The sequence below is a fragment of the Scleropages formosus genome, chromosome 9 (assembly GCF_900964775.1).
Source record: "Scleropages formosus chromosome 9, fSclFor1.1, whole genome shotgun sequence".
Classification (NCBI taxonomy): Eukaryota; Metazoa; Chordata; class Actinopteri; order Osteoglossiformes; family Osteoglossidae; genus Scleropages; species Scleropages formosus.
Genome location: NC_041814.1, coordinates 32,527,939 through 32,542,543, shown reverse-complemented (window position 1 = coordinate 32,542,543; position 14,605 = coordinate 32,527,939).

Sequence of the window (14,605 nt, the reverse complement as noted above, 5' to 3'; positions counted from 1 at the left end):
TTTCTTCAGTGGGAGCAGTTTTTTGTCAAAATTATATAACCATGGGGGGGTGTGGTGGTGCAGCAGGTTTGGCCTGTGCCTGCTCTCTGGCGGGTCTGGAGTTCGAGTCCTGCTTGGGGTGCTCTCCGACGGACTGGCCTCCCACCCTGGGTGTGTCCCCTGCACCGCTGTGCTAGGCCCTGGCTTGCCCCAACCCTGCTTGGCACAAGTGGCTTCAGACTGTGTGTGTGTGTGTGTGTGTGTGTTGTGTGTTGTGTGTTTGTGGATTCAACCACAAAGATAATGTTGTACAGGCCTTATGTGTACCTGTCACTGAATAAATATGGAATATTATTCCTGCAGGGGGGTGCAGTGGCGCAGTGGGTTGGACCACGTCCTGCTCTCCGGTGGGTCTGGGGTTCGAGTCCCGCTTGGGGTGCCTTGTGACGGACTGGTATCCTGTCCTGGGTGTGTCCCCTCCCCCTCTGGCCTTGCGCCCTGTGTTGCCGGGTTAGGCTCCAGTTCCCCGAGACCCTGTATGGGATGAGAGGTTCTGAAAATGTGTGTGTTTGTATTATTCCTGCTCTTGAAAGTATAATTATAGGAATGAATGTGTCATGTTATAGCCTTTATACTGCACTTAATATATGCGTGAAAATAATTCATAAGGTCGCAGATACCGTACCATTTCAGGATGCGCACTTACAGACTAGAGCCCAGTGTTGTATCGCAGAGAGGAGTGTTTCTGTTCCGTTTCTCAAGTCAAAATGTTCACATTCATCTATTAAATATTACTGTATTTTATAGCAGCGGCAAGTGATTTAGGATAAAAGCATATTATAAACGCGCCTGTTGATAGGAAGGACGGCACGGCACTACAGCGAGTAGCGCTGCTGTCTCACAGCGCCTGGATGTTGCGAGAATGTGAGTTTGATCCCCGCTCAGTCTGTGTAGAGTTCACCTGTTCTCCCCGTGTCGGTGTGGGTTTCCTCCCACAGTCCAAAGAGATGCTGTTCTGGTTCCCCCATAGTGTGTGAGTGATGAAGTGCAGCACCTGAAGGTCATGAGTGAAATGGGATGATGGATATGAGTCTCCCAGGGGCTCTCCACCATTTCGATGACCGTCAGCGAAAACCTTGCTTTTGTGTTTTGCTTCTGCTGCCTGCTGCCACTCACAGCTGATAGTGCAGTTGGCTCTCGGGTTCTACCGAGGGGCCGTGTGAGTGTGACTCCAGAGCCGCAAGCAGAGCAAGACAAGAGCATGTTTCCCAGACAACTTGTCACCCCTCCATGGTTCTGGTGGTTTTGCGTAAAACGGTTCGGCTCCAATGTGCGACCGTCCCACGCAGCTGTGCCAGAATCAGTGAGATCTGAGCACAGGGCAACACTGGACGGAACATAGTTACAGCCATGTGTCAACATCCACGCTGAACGTGACTACAGGTTTTACCCGAGGTTTTACCCCTGAGAGCCACGGTTCGTCACTCCTGGGCGGCGCTGGACCTCCTGTGATACACTCTCTGGTGTTGTGTATGTATATGTTGCGTCAGAATGTGTATCTGTATCTGTGTGTGTGTGTGTGCCAGAGGTGTATGTGCACACACTATTGTCTGCCCACAAAGGGAACCCATCATGTCTACAACAAGTCTTTAATTAAGGTAATAAATAGCACGGTCATGTAAATGTTACTTTCCTGACACAGTGGGTGTGGCCCAACAAAGGCCTCCCTGAGGAAAGGTCCCGACCCCAGCTAGCCGTCACAACGGCCACCAGCGGTCGCAGAGGCTCAGCAGACGACGCAACCAGAGTACAGGGCAGGGGGTGGCGCAATCTGTGAGGTATGAAAGAGAAACTGTAAGAAGATCGTTACAGATGATCGGTCTGTCTGACACTTGTTGGAAGTGGTCTGGACACAACTGTCTTTCTCTCTGCATTCGCTGTACATTCACATCCATACATTTGACAGATGTTTTTCTCCAAATCAAAAAACCCTCTGTTTTTCTTCTCCTGTGTGCCTGACACCAGTATGTTGCTGGTTCACATCTCTCCAGCAGCTCCTATTGAAGTGGAATTCAAACAGCAAATACATAGATAATCACAGCACATGGTGTTGGACTCATTGATGGAGCTGTCAGGAGATCAGGGGTGAAGTGGCACTCAAAGAGATGGGTTCAAGACCCTTCTTTGATGCTAGAGGGATTCAGCAGCTCTAAAGAACACAAGCAGCTCATTCCACCATGTTGGGCTCAAGGCTGAGAACTGAAGGACTTTTGAATCCTTCTGAACCCTTGTGAGTGGGACCACCAAAGTGCTTGGCGCTCTAATAATAATAATAAAATCTAATAATTTCCCTTGTGTAATAATTTCCCTTGTAGGATCAATAAAGTATATCTATCTATCTATCTATCTTGCTGGGTGGAGAGTGCGATGAAGCCCTGCAGGTATTATGGAGCAGATCCTAGACCGTAACCAGTGCTGAACGCGATGCGACCTACGACCTCCAAAATCACTTGCCGCTGTTATTACAACCAACAGAGCAGACAGGAGGTCGTTGAAGAACAGTGATCTTCAGTTACACGTCGGTGCAGCGCCACCTGCTGTTGGGTGTGTGTGACAATCTGACCTCAGTGATTCATTAAAATCAATATGTGAAAGAATGAATGGATTGATAGATTGACTGACTGACTGACTGATGGATTGATTGAGGGATTGACTGACTGACTGTAGACACTTCGGGTACGGCGAGTCGAGCGCGTGGAAGAGAGACGATGAGTGGAGCTGCCGTCCTCGGGTGGTGGAGGCGTTTCGCGGAGAGGGACACAGGAGTGCTAACGGTGGAGACAAGCGATGCTCTTCGTGACGGATGGCGGACTTTGGATGAGCTTCACGCCACCTCCTTTTTGAAGGGACCCAGCACACCGTTGAGGAGAAAAGCGTGCGAGTTGTGTGTGCTCTGCGAAGCACCGGACCCTCAGTGACACGCACAAGTGACGACTCGTGCATTAGGCACCGCGATCCTGTCTGGAAGTGTGCGGAACGTCCCCGTCGTCCCCACGAGCCAGACCTGCTCGTGCGTCACCTACAGTTGGGAAATTAGTGCCGTGCAGGTGTGCCGAAGGCCACGGGCGACTCGCGTTGGAAACGCAGTAGACACAGCGCTGGAACACCACCTCCAGAGATTTTCATGGGAGGAAGAGTTCAAGAAAAGGTGGTGGACGACCTGCTTGTGGCATCTTCTAGAACTTCCTGGAGCATCAAGTGTGAAGGAGTGGAAAGGTCAAATGGTTAATGTGTCGTTGCTAAAAACCTTAGCCAATGAAACAGCACAGGTGCTTCTCTGGGTTCAAATGGTCCCGGTGACGTGTGTGTGCGCATGCGTGTTTGTGTTTGTGAGCGCGTTTGTGTGTGTGTGTGTGTGTGTGTGTGTGTGTGTGTGTGTGTGTGTGTGTGTGTGTGCGTGCGTGCGTGCACGCTGTCCTTCCTCTGTGCACCTGTTCCTTCATTCGCATGATGTGTGTGTCCGGCCGGTCCCCCCCTACTACCGTACTGCCACAGGGTGCCCATCCAGGAGCTGTCCGTCACGTTTAGCCCCACCCAGTCTGATGGCTCAGCGCCCGCAGTGGCTCTCGCCATCGCCGGCCGTTGTCTGTGTCTGTAGGAGTAACACCGCCTTTTTACCCCAGGGGGGCGCTACTGGCCTGCTGCTTTTCTCATCTTCAGATCATGAGGTGTGATCTAACCCAGTTACTTGGGAACCACATATACAGCGTGTACCATAGTAAAGTGATAGCTTTTCTCAGATTTGGTAAAACACGGGCATGTTGCTGCAAACATGATAATATATGCATTGTTTTTGCATTGTTGTGAAATCAGTGTAATCAGTTCTGCTGGTTGCCCTCAGTGTCAAGGACAACAGTGATAATAATGTTACTGGCAGTGTTTTGTGGTAAAATGTGTTTCGGGGGACAGCAAGAGGCTGTAAAGATAGGGTAAAATGAGTCACCTTATCAGTAAATTACTGATTCGTAGCACACAGCAGCTAAAGAACTAGATAAGAGTGTGTAAAGCTGAAGGTTGCTGTCACGGTGTCCGAAATCCGAAGGGAGAATCCAAGAGTCGTAATCCAGTAAATGGGCGAGAAGTTATGGTAAACCAGGAAGTCATGGAGATACAGGGGCAGGCACAGGGAAACAAGGAAGAGGGCAAGGGTGAGGACAAGGATGAGGATGCAGGCGAGGAGGAGGAGGAGGAGGAGGAGGAGGAATCAGGGAAGTCAGGAGAGCTACGGCAAGAAACGCGCGTGAGTAACCAGGCCGAACAAGGTTCCGCGTCTTCTTGCGCTTCAGGCTTCCCTTTTATGCGCCCGGACGCCGATCAGTCGCAGGTGTTCCCCATTGCCGAGGCGTGACAGTTGCTGGTTTGGGCCAAACTCCCCTTTTCTGCTGTAGTACCACAAAAGTACTTACCCCCAGATTACTCCAGTAAAACAGTCACGTTTTCTTTGGATACAAATTCCAGTGATGCGGATGAAGAGATCAGAGTCGTCAGCATTGTCATCCTGTGTGTATGTGTGTGTATTCGCCAGGTGGGGTGCAAATGCAGACAGGGAATCCGGCCTGAGAGACGCTCCCCGTCTGTGGATCGTTCTGGAACGGAGCCCACATCCACTAACGGGAGTCCGATGGGGAACCGCAGACCGGGCCCAGACCGACCCAACCGGAGCGGCGCTCCAGAGGAATGAACAGGCATCTGTTTCTGAGCCGTCCTGGACTGCCCCCAGACCCGCGTCCCGCGGCAAAACCGCACGGACGCGCGCTTCGACAGCACACAGACAGAGGGAGATGAGGGTCCCTCTCGTACCCGCATCCCCAACCGTAATTATAGATGGAGCTGATGGAAACTGCCCTGAGAGGTGGAGCAGATCTCGCCTCAGTCTCATATTGCATGAGCGCAGGGCTCTGATGAGTGGACAACAGCATCACTGAGGACTCATAACAGCACGTCATTCATATTTCTCATAACGCGCCAACAATGAGCGCTGCAATATTTTAATGACGCCTCAGAGATAAGGCTGCTTTCAGAAAGACAGCAATCTGAGGAAGCGCGTAATTACACAGCGAGAGTATGATGGAGGAAGTAGACGTGACGTGAAGGCGTGGGGTGAGGCCTGCTGGGAAGGGGGGCAGCCCCCCCATAGGCTTGCAGTAAATCCCTGGCGGTTCGAGACCCCAAGCAGAAGCCCCCATGTGACACGGCTGTTTTGCCCCGAGACTCCTGACCTCCGGTCATGGCAACAGAGCTTCAATAGCCTCGCTGGGGGCCGGTGGGGTGGGGTGGGGTTCACAGCCAGGGGACAAAGCTGTTCTTGTCTGCGTTTACATGAACGTCATATCACATGAGTGTGTGAGCATTTTTTCACAGCATCTGAAGGAGAAATGAATCAGTGAAGCTGGATTGGCAACGCTGAGCTTGCATGTGAAATGTGTGCCTTTGTGGGCCCCCCTCCACCCCTCGACCCCCCCATCCCGCAAACCTGTGGACCGCTGCTAACGCCTCACTGTAGGGACAACAGGTGGAGGACGCACTGTCACAGTGTCACTCTGTCACAGGCACACCTGAAGGATAGTACAGTACTGCTGGGTACCGCACTCTCGGTAGTAAAACACGGCTCTTCGCAGCATCGACACCCAAAGGTTTCGCCGTCCCGACCCACGGAAGACGGGCTGCTGACTGGCCACGGGCCGTAAGCACGACCGCAACCGCGAGGTGAACATGGAGCCCCAGGGGTGTGTCCTCTTGCTCCACGTGAGGCAGGTGCTTCATTGCCTCTCCTGTCTCCTTCTGCCCATTTCCCCGACCGCTTTCTTTGCGCTCAGCTGTCAAGGGCTCTTCTGAGCTCACCTGGTCATTCAGAAGAACGAGCTGAAATGGCCTCAGCAGAGAAAGTGAGAAAGAGAGAGACCGGGGAGTCCAGGCCACGGTGAAGCTCTCGGTCAGGCGGGAGGCAGGAGGAGCGAAAGTCCTGGTGGCAGTGGCTGCTCCAAGTTCTGGGATGATCTGCCAGGCGTCTGGGATCTGAGGCTCAGTTGAAGCAGGCCAAGTGGGCAAAGCGGGCCAAGCGGGCCAAGTTGTCCCCCCAAGAGGATGTTTTTCCCTGTGCGCTGCTTCCAAAGTGTCTCTCCGATCCCGTGCCGATATGCCGAGGAAAACCCCCCAACAGCAACCCAAACAGGGACAAATGAATACAGTGCAGCTGCACAGGAAGTAGGTCTGTGCTATCTGAGGGAAACCCCCCCACTGCCCTCCGATGCCCCAACCCAGGCCTCACCCAGCTGTGCTTCCTCCCCTCACCGAGGAAACACACCTCAGGAAACGGGGGCGGAACAATGGTGTGAAATACAACACACACTCTCATCTGGACACACGCAAAATTCCAAACCCATGGCTTCACCTGGAGTGATCTGAGTGCTGGGTGGGGGGGGGCGGTATCTCTGCCTGGAAGTCTGATCACCACCTACAAGTCAACTTCTGCCGAACAGAGATCTTCACCTCCCAGCTGGTCCGTCCTCCGGTCACGAACTCTGTGAAACTGGACAAGTCGCTCGTTCCACCGGCCTCATCAGCTAAGAGTCTGGGAGTAACGACTGACTCGGGTCAAGAAACTGAACAACAAGAAGACTGTATATAACTCCTGGTCCAGGGCACGGTGACACCTGTGCCGGATGTACGTTCTTCGCAGACTCAGAGCCGGGCTCCTCCAAAACAGTATCGGGTTTTAGGCGTGTGAGGGCAACACTTTGGTTGTGAGGCTTGAACAAGGAACATCGTGAACACGTGATGTGCGAGAAGTGAGCTGGTCTGCATCGGATCTCGGTGTTCGTGATGCACCAAGGTGGTTCTGATTCTTTCTGGAGAATTCTGCAAAGGCTCCACGTGGAGACACCTCCACGGAGAGCCTGCAGACACACCATCTGGCCACAGGTGGGCAGAAACACACACACATAGATACCAAGACACCCCATGATGACGTCTGCTGCTGAAGCGGAGAGAAACATCGAACGCTTACGGTCAACAGAAGCAGCAAGACCATTTGTGGCTCTGGAACATGAGTGCAGTGACTCAGCGGAGACGTTATCGGCATCGTTGTTGTTCTCTGCGGAACTGATCTTTAAACAGCCCCTCAGCCATTGGCCATGACTTACGAGAAGGACAAACATGTTGGGCGAAATGGAAAGCGGCTGTGAAAAAGTGGTGGTTCGCACAAAGAGGGACTCTGTTGATGCGGCTCTTCAAAGGCAGCTGGAGATGCTGCAGCGCTGCAGGACGAGAGCGAAGGACGCAAAGACTTCTCTCAACGCAAGTAAAAATATCCTGGTGTGAAGCAGCGGCGCCTCATAAATAGCACGGCGAGAGCCACCGCTCGCCTCCTATCAAACGTTCGCATTGTTGTGCAGCAGGCAGGGCCCCGAGCGGCGCCTCTCTCAACAGCGTCGTCACGAGTCATACGCTGGACTGACGCGCACACGGCGTCCTTCTCCTCTTCTCCCGGTGAAAGGAGGAAGACCACGGATTCGGGCTCATGGCGTCTTGCATCGTGCCCCAAAAAAAGAGCTATAGGAGCTACTGGAGGGATGAGAACCAGCAACATGGTGGTGTCACACACACAAACTGTGTGTGAAACCAGCAACATGGTGGTGTCACACACACAAACTGTGTGTCCATAGTGCCATGTCTGTACCTAAAGCTCTTCATCTGGTGTTGATGCTTTTCAGTTTACTCTCAGTTGTACGTCACTGTGGATAAAAGTGTCTGAAACACTGATAAATGTAAGGTTAGTTACATATAATTAGGCTGCACACATCTCTCTTGTAGGTCATAACCAGAGTGCTGAACTTGATACAGGAAGCTACATGAAGTCAATAGAGAGCAACAAGGAGGAGAGATATATAGGAATGAGGTCGAACATAACCGGTAGAGTAGCATTTTGGGTCATCTAGAGAGGCCTGATGGTGAAGACCAGAAGACCAGACAGGAGAGAACTGCAGCAGTCCAGGTGGTTCCCAACTCTTGGATGGACCTGCTGGCAGATAAGGGACCTCAGTCTTGGAAATACTGAGTTGTAGATGGTGATCAGTCACCCAAACCGAGATGTCTGAGAAGCAATTTGAAATATGAGAAGATGTTTGTAGCTGCAGGGGGAAACAAGAAGAATTGGGTATCATCGCCATAGCAATGGCAGGAGGATCCCTGGGAGGCGATGACCGGACAGAGGGAGGAGGTGTCCATGGAGAAGAGTAGGGGGCCCAGTACTGAGCCCTGTGGAACACCAGTCGAGAAAGAGGCTGAGCAGATGATCGGGAGCCACACCAGACCACTTGGTAGGATCTGGCTGACAGGTGGGACTCGAACCCGTTCAGTGCTCTTCCTTGATGGCAAACTGTCCAAGAGAGGAGAGTAGAACGCAGCGGTTGACAGTGTCCAGTGCTGCAGACAGGTGGAGGAGGACGAGCACCGAGGAGAGGGAGGCGCTCTAGTTGACCGGAGAGCGTCCGGCACTGCGAGAAGAGCTGTCTCGGTGGAATGAGCGACCTTGAATCCGGAGCCATTACTGTCGAGGAGATCATTCTGGGCGAGGAGTTCAGACAGCTGGTCACAGGTTCCATGGTTTTTGAGGGAGGGAGGACAGAGACTGGACTGCAGTTCTGGAGCCAGTTTGGATCCAGAGAGCGATTTTTTAACAGCACTGAAATGAATGGAGAAAGAATGAGGAAAGACAATGGGGAAAAACATACTTTGAAGTTGCTTTGGAGAAAAAGTGTCTGCTAGATGAATCAATGCAAATGTACATGTTGAAGGTATTAATCTACAGAGCTGGGGCGGCTGCAAGCAGTTTTATAGTCTGGGTTTTTGAGAAGAGAGCAAGGTTCTACCACATGTAGCTGACATAGTAAGCAGCAGAGGTGAAAAAGACACTGCACAGAATCAAGTGTGAAAGCAAAAAAGTGCTTATTTAATTTTTTTGTAGATGGTGCCTCCCGTTTTTAGATGAATTAGGCTGTCAGTGAAGGCGGGACAATACACAACATTAAACTCTGATTGGTCCCACTGCCACTGACCTCTGGCCAATGAAATCCACAACAGAAGTCAGCTGATAGTGAACATTCATTGTTAGTGGTTCATGTAAAAGTCAGTGAGAGCTGACAACAGCCAATGAAATCCACGGTGGACGTTAGGGGACAAAGCAGCAGTACTTTCAACACACTTGAACGGGGCTGAAAACATTACAATAAATGTGTGAAATTGAAAGCTAATGACAAGAGAGTGACAGAAATGCAACAGAGCAAAAGTCCATCTTATCTTTTGAAATGTAACAATAAAAAGCACTGACAGCAAACACTGCTCTGAAAAGTGCAGTTTTTCCAGAAGGTTCCTTAAGGACAAGTAGAGGTAACGCACTGCTACCCACCGCTGTGTACGCCTGCCGTACGTGTCGCTATGAGGACTTGCTGTGAAAATTGTCTGTATCCACTGATGGTCTCCAGACCTTTGAGAAACACAAACACCTCCAACCGCGAGCAGGAGTGCCGACTGAACGCGGGACACAGCGTAGCGTGACGTCCGCATTCTGCAATCACCCTGGTCTCCTTTGTTCCTCCCTTTTCACAAAACGTTGCAGTGGTGAAACAAGCAGGTGAACAGAACACCTCAGGTGAGGCCTTCACGAGCGTCACGGACCGAAGCAAGACCGAACACGGTGAGCCTGCGGTGGAGCTGCTCTGGAGCCGTGGCTCTATGTGACGGACGTCCTCACGCCTCACACCTCCTGCTCCTGTGTGCTGCACGAGGTGTGAACCATGCACACTTCTGCGAGCCTCCAAAAGCACTGAGAAACGGTCACAACATGTGCACGTATTCCTGTTTTGCTCTGAGCCCCCTTCTTTGTGGTCCCAGTTCACTTTCTCTTCCTGTGCGTCCCTCAACCGCTTTCTCCACGCTTGGGCCAAGTTCTCTCTGGGTTTTGGGTTTTGGGTTTTGGGTTGCCACTGGAAAGCACAGTGGATTCTGATTTTTATGAAAAGCATCTGTGTAACAAATATGATTTTGTGGATCAATCCATCTGCCACGTGGCAAGAGCCACAGCAGGTCGTATATGGCTCAAGGCCAGACATGAACCACGGAGTGAACTCGTGACCTGACCACAACTCTGTGGTATTTGCTATGGGCCATGGGGGACTGAACTCATGACCTGACCATGGGTCTGGGTGTCAGTATTGGAGCCGACACAATGAACTTATCGCCCGGCTTCAACTTTGGGCTGGTTATACGAACCACATCAAGCTGAACTGTCATCTAACCATGACTCTGGGGTGGTTATGTTGACCGTGTCTTGCTGAATCATGACCGCAACTCTAGACTCCTCTCCCAAGGCTTGGATCTCACTTATGGGTCCATGGCTCAAGTACCAGTTGTTCCATCTTCCAAGTTCTGCAGTAGCAAAGCATGCCCAGTACTTGATGGGAAGAGTGCATTTCAGGGATGTCATGTGCGGGACGTGCGTTCACCGCTGGCGGTGTAGGACGTGAGTTCGGCACTGGTGGCGTAGGACGCGGGTTCGCACTCTCAGGCCTGCAGTGTCTCTAACTGCCCCTCTGGGTTGTGCAACCTGTAAGAGGGGGAAGGAGCAGAAGGAGGAAACGGGGAGCACCTTAGATAACTGAGCAGCTGTTGTGAACTGTGCCTGCGGTCACCCTGCGGTCAGAGGGTGAACTGCTGGGGGGTGTGGTCATGTGGAGCTGTGGTTGGTTCAGCAATACCGCCTGCTTCCTTGGCAGCTGACAACACATCATCCACACTGGCATGACCCTGTTTGTGACCTGTGTTTACCCTGTTTGGCGGCCTGAGCAAGTGCACTGAAGTGGGCGGTTCACTCATCGTCCTGCTGCAGGTGGACAGGTGAGACAGACCAAAAGTGACTCTGATTTACCCCTTTACACAGCCAGGTAATTTTTACTGTATCAGTCCTGGGCAAATACCTTGCTCAAGGGTGCCACAAGAGGAGGTGGGATGATTTCATTGGCTGTCCTGGATTTTCCAGGCCAACAGGTGGTTGTTATTCCAATAAGGTCTTCGGTCTGGCCTCCCTCTGTGTCTCTGAGAGTGAGCGAGAGAGAGAGAAAGCGAGCAAGAGGGAGCGAGTGAGAGAGAGCGAGCAAAAGAGAAAGCGAGAGAGGGAGTGAGCGAGAGAGAGAGAGAGAGAGAGAGAGAGAGAGAGCGAGAGAGAGCGAGCAAGCGAAAGAGAGAGAGAGAGCGAGAGAGAGAGAGAGAGAGAGAGAGAGAGAGTGTGTGCCAACGGTCAGAGTTGCCACTGAAACCACAGGAAGGTGAAACCCAACAGCTGGGGGCAGCCGGGGGGGACAGAGCAACGGTAACACGTTAACAGTCACTGACACACGCTGTCACACACATCACATGGAGACACACACACCACAACTCATATCTGTAAGAACACATACTACCTCAGCTCATCAGCACAGAACTGTCGCGTAAACAATCACACTACAAATTTGTAGAACAATGAATAAATGTCAGTGTATGTAAATGTATGTAAATAGATGTAAATGCAGGGGGTGCGGTGGCGCAGTGGGTTGGACCGGGTCCTGCTTTCCAGTAGGTCTGGAGTTCGAGTCCCGCTTGGGGTGACTGGCGTCCCGTCCTGGGTGTGTCCCCTCCCCCTCCGGCCTTACGCCCCTTGTGTTGCCAGGTTAGGCTCCGGCTCCCCGTGACCCTGTATGGGACAAGCGGTTCAGAAAATGTGTGTGTGTATATGTAAATGCAGAACCTCATCTTAATCATTTATTACAAGCAGTGTTGTTCATAGCGCGGTCCAGTACTTCCTGTTGTGAACATGTCGCTGCTCCCAGCACTGCTCCGTGTGGCCACGCTCATTGCTGCTGGACCACTGCAGGCCAGTTCAAAGTGTCCAGAGGGACGGAGGCCGGATGAGGTCCAGCCTGGGGCCGAGGGGGTCCGCAACAGCGGTTCTAGTCTCTCAGTCGTCCGGGCAAAGGGCTGCGTTAACCGTTCCGCCGTAACACCCCCACCGTGGTGTGCTCAGAGCGCAGCCAACGCGCCGCAGTGGGAGGGGCCACACCGCATCATTATCACACTTACTGTCATTTCTGAGTTTGCCTGATCTTGTATGCAAAAGAGCACAGGTTTTGTATTTTTCGATCTCAACGGTACAGCACTGGGTCCCGACCACTTGGTATAAAGACATGATCAATGCAGCAGGAAAGCACAAATACACATGCGCATGATCAAAGTCAAAGGGTGAGGGCAGTTTGCAAGGATGGTCATGCAGCATTGGGAAGACCCAAAGAAAAGAAATGCGACAATCTAGAGGCAGCAGGTGGAGTAGTGGCCCAGGGTGCTGCCTTGCACTGGAAGGGCACAGGTTTGAATCCCAGCCGCTGCTGCAGCAGCCTGACGCATACTTACCCTGAGCTGATACAGTAAAATGTACCCAGCTCTTCTGAGTAAATTGTCCTGTGATGGACTGATGCCCTGTCCAGGCCTGTCCCCCATGGCCCAGCACATACGGATGCTGGGATAGGCTGTGGACCCCACAACCCCGACAAGAGCAAGCGGCTGAGTAGAGCGAGCGACAACCCGATCCTCCAAAGTGCACTCAGATTGTCCTGCAGATCTGGAACCGTCCTGTCTTTGGACTCTTGACTCAGCTGGAGCTTTTTTCCAAAGCAACTTACAGTTATCTACCCAATGAGATACCCATAGGCCACAGCTTTTTCAAACTTCACCCACCCTGCAGGTGCCACAGATGACTGTGCGCCAAAACAAACAAACACACACACTTTCAGAACCACCTGTCCCATACGGGGTCGCGGGGAACCGGAGCCTACCCAGTAACACAGGGCGTAAGGGGAGGGGACACACCCAGAACGGGACGCCAGTCCATCACAAGGCACCCCAAGCGGGACTCGAACCCCAGACCCACAGGAAAGCAGGACTGTGGTCCAACCCACTGCGCCACCGCACCCCCTGCACCAAAACAACCAGCTACAAAAATGCTTTCTTTCCCCACGCTGTTATGTCGACGAACAGCTCACTGTTGTTAGTCTGTGCAAAACTGTCTCCCTTTTACTTATTCCCTCCCTCGTTATTTATTCCATCCCATCCCTGCACTTCTTGTATGTATGCTTATATGTGTGTTGTGTTTTTTTGTCTGCTCTACACTATGAGCCATTGGGAACCGAATCCCGAATCCAGATTCCCTGTATGTGTGTGCACACTTGGCCAAATAGATCAGATTCTGATTTAAACAGCTGGGTAGTTTGCTGGAGTAATTTAGGGTAAGTACCTTGCTCAAGGGTACTATAGCCAGAGGTGAGATTCAAACCTGCGACATTTGGGTCCATGGGCAGGAGCTCTGAGCACTGGAACCAGCAGCTGCCTCACGCTTCCAGAGCGAAGGCTCATAGTGTGGATGGAGAGGGATGAGCGAAGCTGTGCGGTTACGGTCATTCGAGCAGTTAAACGAAAGCGACTCCACTGAGCTCTAGCTGGTCACCTTGTGAGGGACAGAGAGACTCTGTAAATAAACCTGGAACGCAAAGGATATTCATGCTCATTAAAATGTCCGTACAACTCTTGTAAGAACTGAAGGGAGTATAGTGAACCAAGTGCGTTCCTCACTCAGTGTAGCGCCGATAAGCTCTTCTCCTTTCTTTCCGTAATATTTACTGTACGTATTTACTGTCACCGCCCTGCTCTTAGTTACAGCTACACCGCAAGTGACACGTTTGGAAAAGTTTCATTGTAAAATTATCGTGTAAACCTGGTAATACTGGCTGTCATACTATGGAAAGCAAAATAAAGAGAAACAAGGGACCCTGGGAAAGAGTAGAGAGAAAAGAAAGAGGGAGAGATAAGTATGAAATCCTGAAAGCCAAAGAGAAAAAGCAAAGCTATAAAAAAGGATACCAGTAGTGCTGCACATGTGCTCCTGCACAGAGCAGTCAAGGAGGCGAATCTTCCCTTGGTGTAAAGATCTCAGTGGGGCAGCGTGAGTACAGCCATGGTAAATATTGTGCCGGGCAAGACTTTTAGATGCTTCATTGATTTCATGTAGACTCTGTGGGACCTCAGTGGTCAACTTAGGGTAGAACCACAGACAGGAACCTGTGTTTCTTCACAGCAGCTTTTCCGATGTCTTAGCCAGAGAGCGACAGAACGTGAACTCTGAATCCAATCTCTGAAACAGCATATTTACCAGCTGTTGTGAAAAGAGCTTCCCTTGTCCCTCGGAGCTGCTGAATCCCTCACACATTGAAGAAGGCTCTTGAACCCATCTCTTCGAGAGCCACTTCTCTCCTGATCTCCTGACTGCTCCATCAATGAGTCCAACAGCATCTGCTATGATTATCTGTGTATTTGCTGTTTGAAGGTCACTTCTATTGGAACTACTGGAGGGATGTGACCCAACAACATGGTGATGTGTGTCCATAGTCCTGTGTCTTTGTCTAAAGCTCTTTGTGGTTGATGCACTAAACTTCACTGATGTAGCTTAAGCAGTCAACAGTGGAACTTGAGCCTACAGCATCTGGAC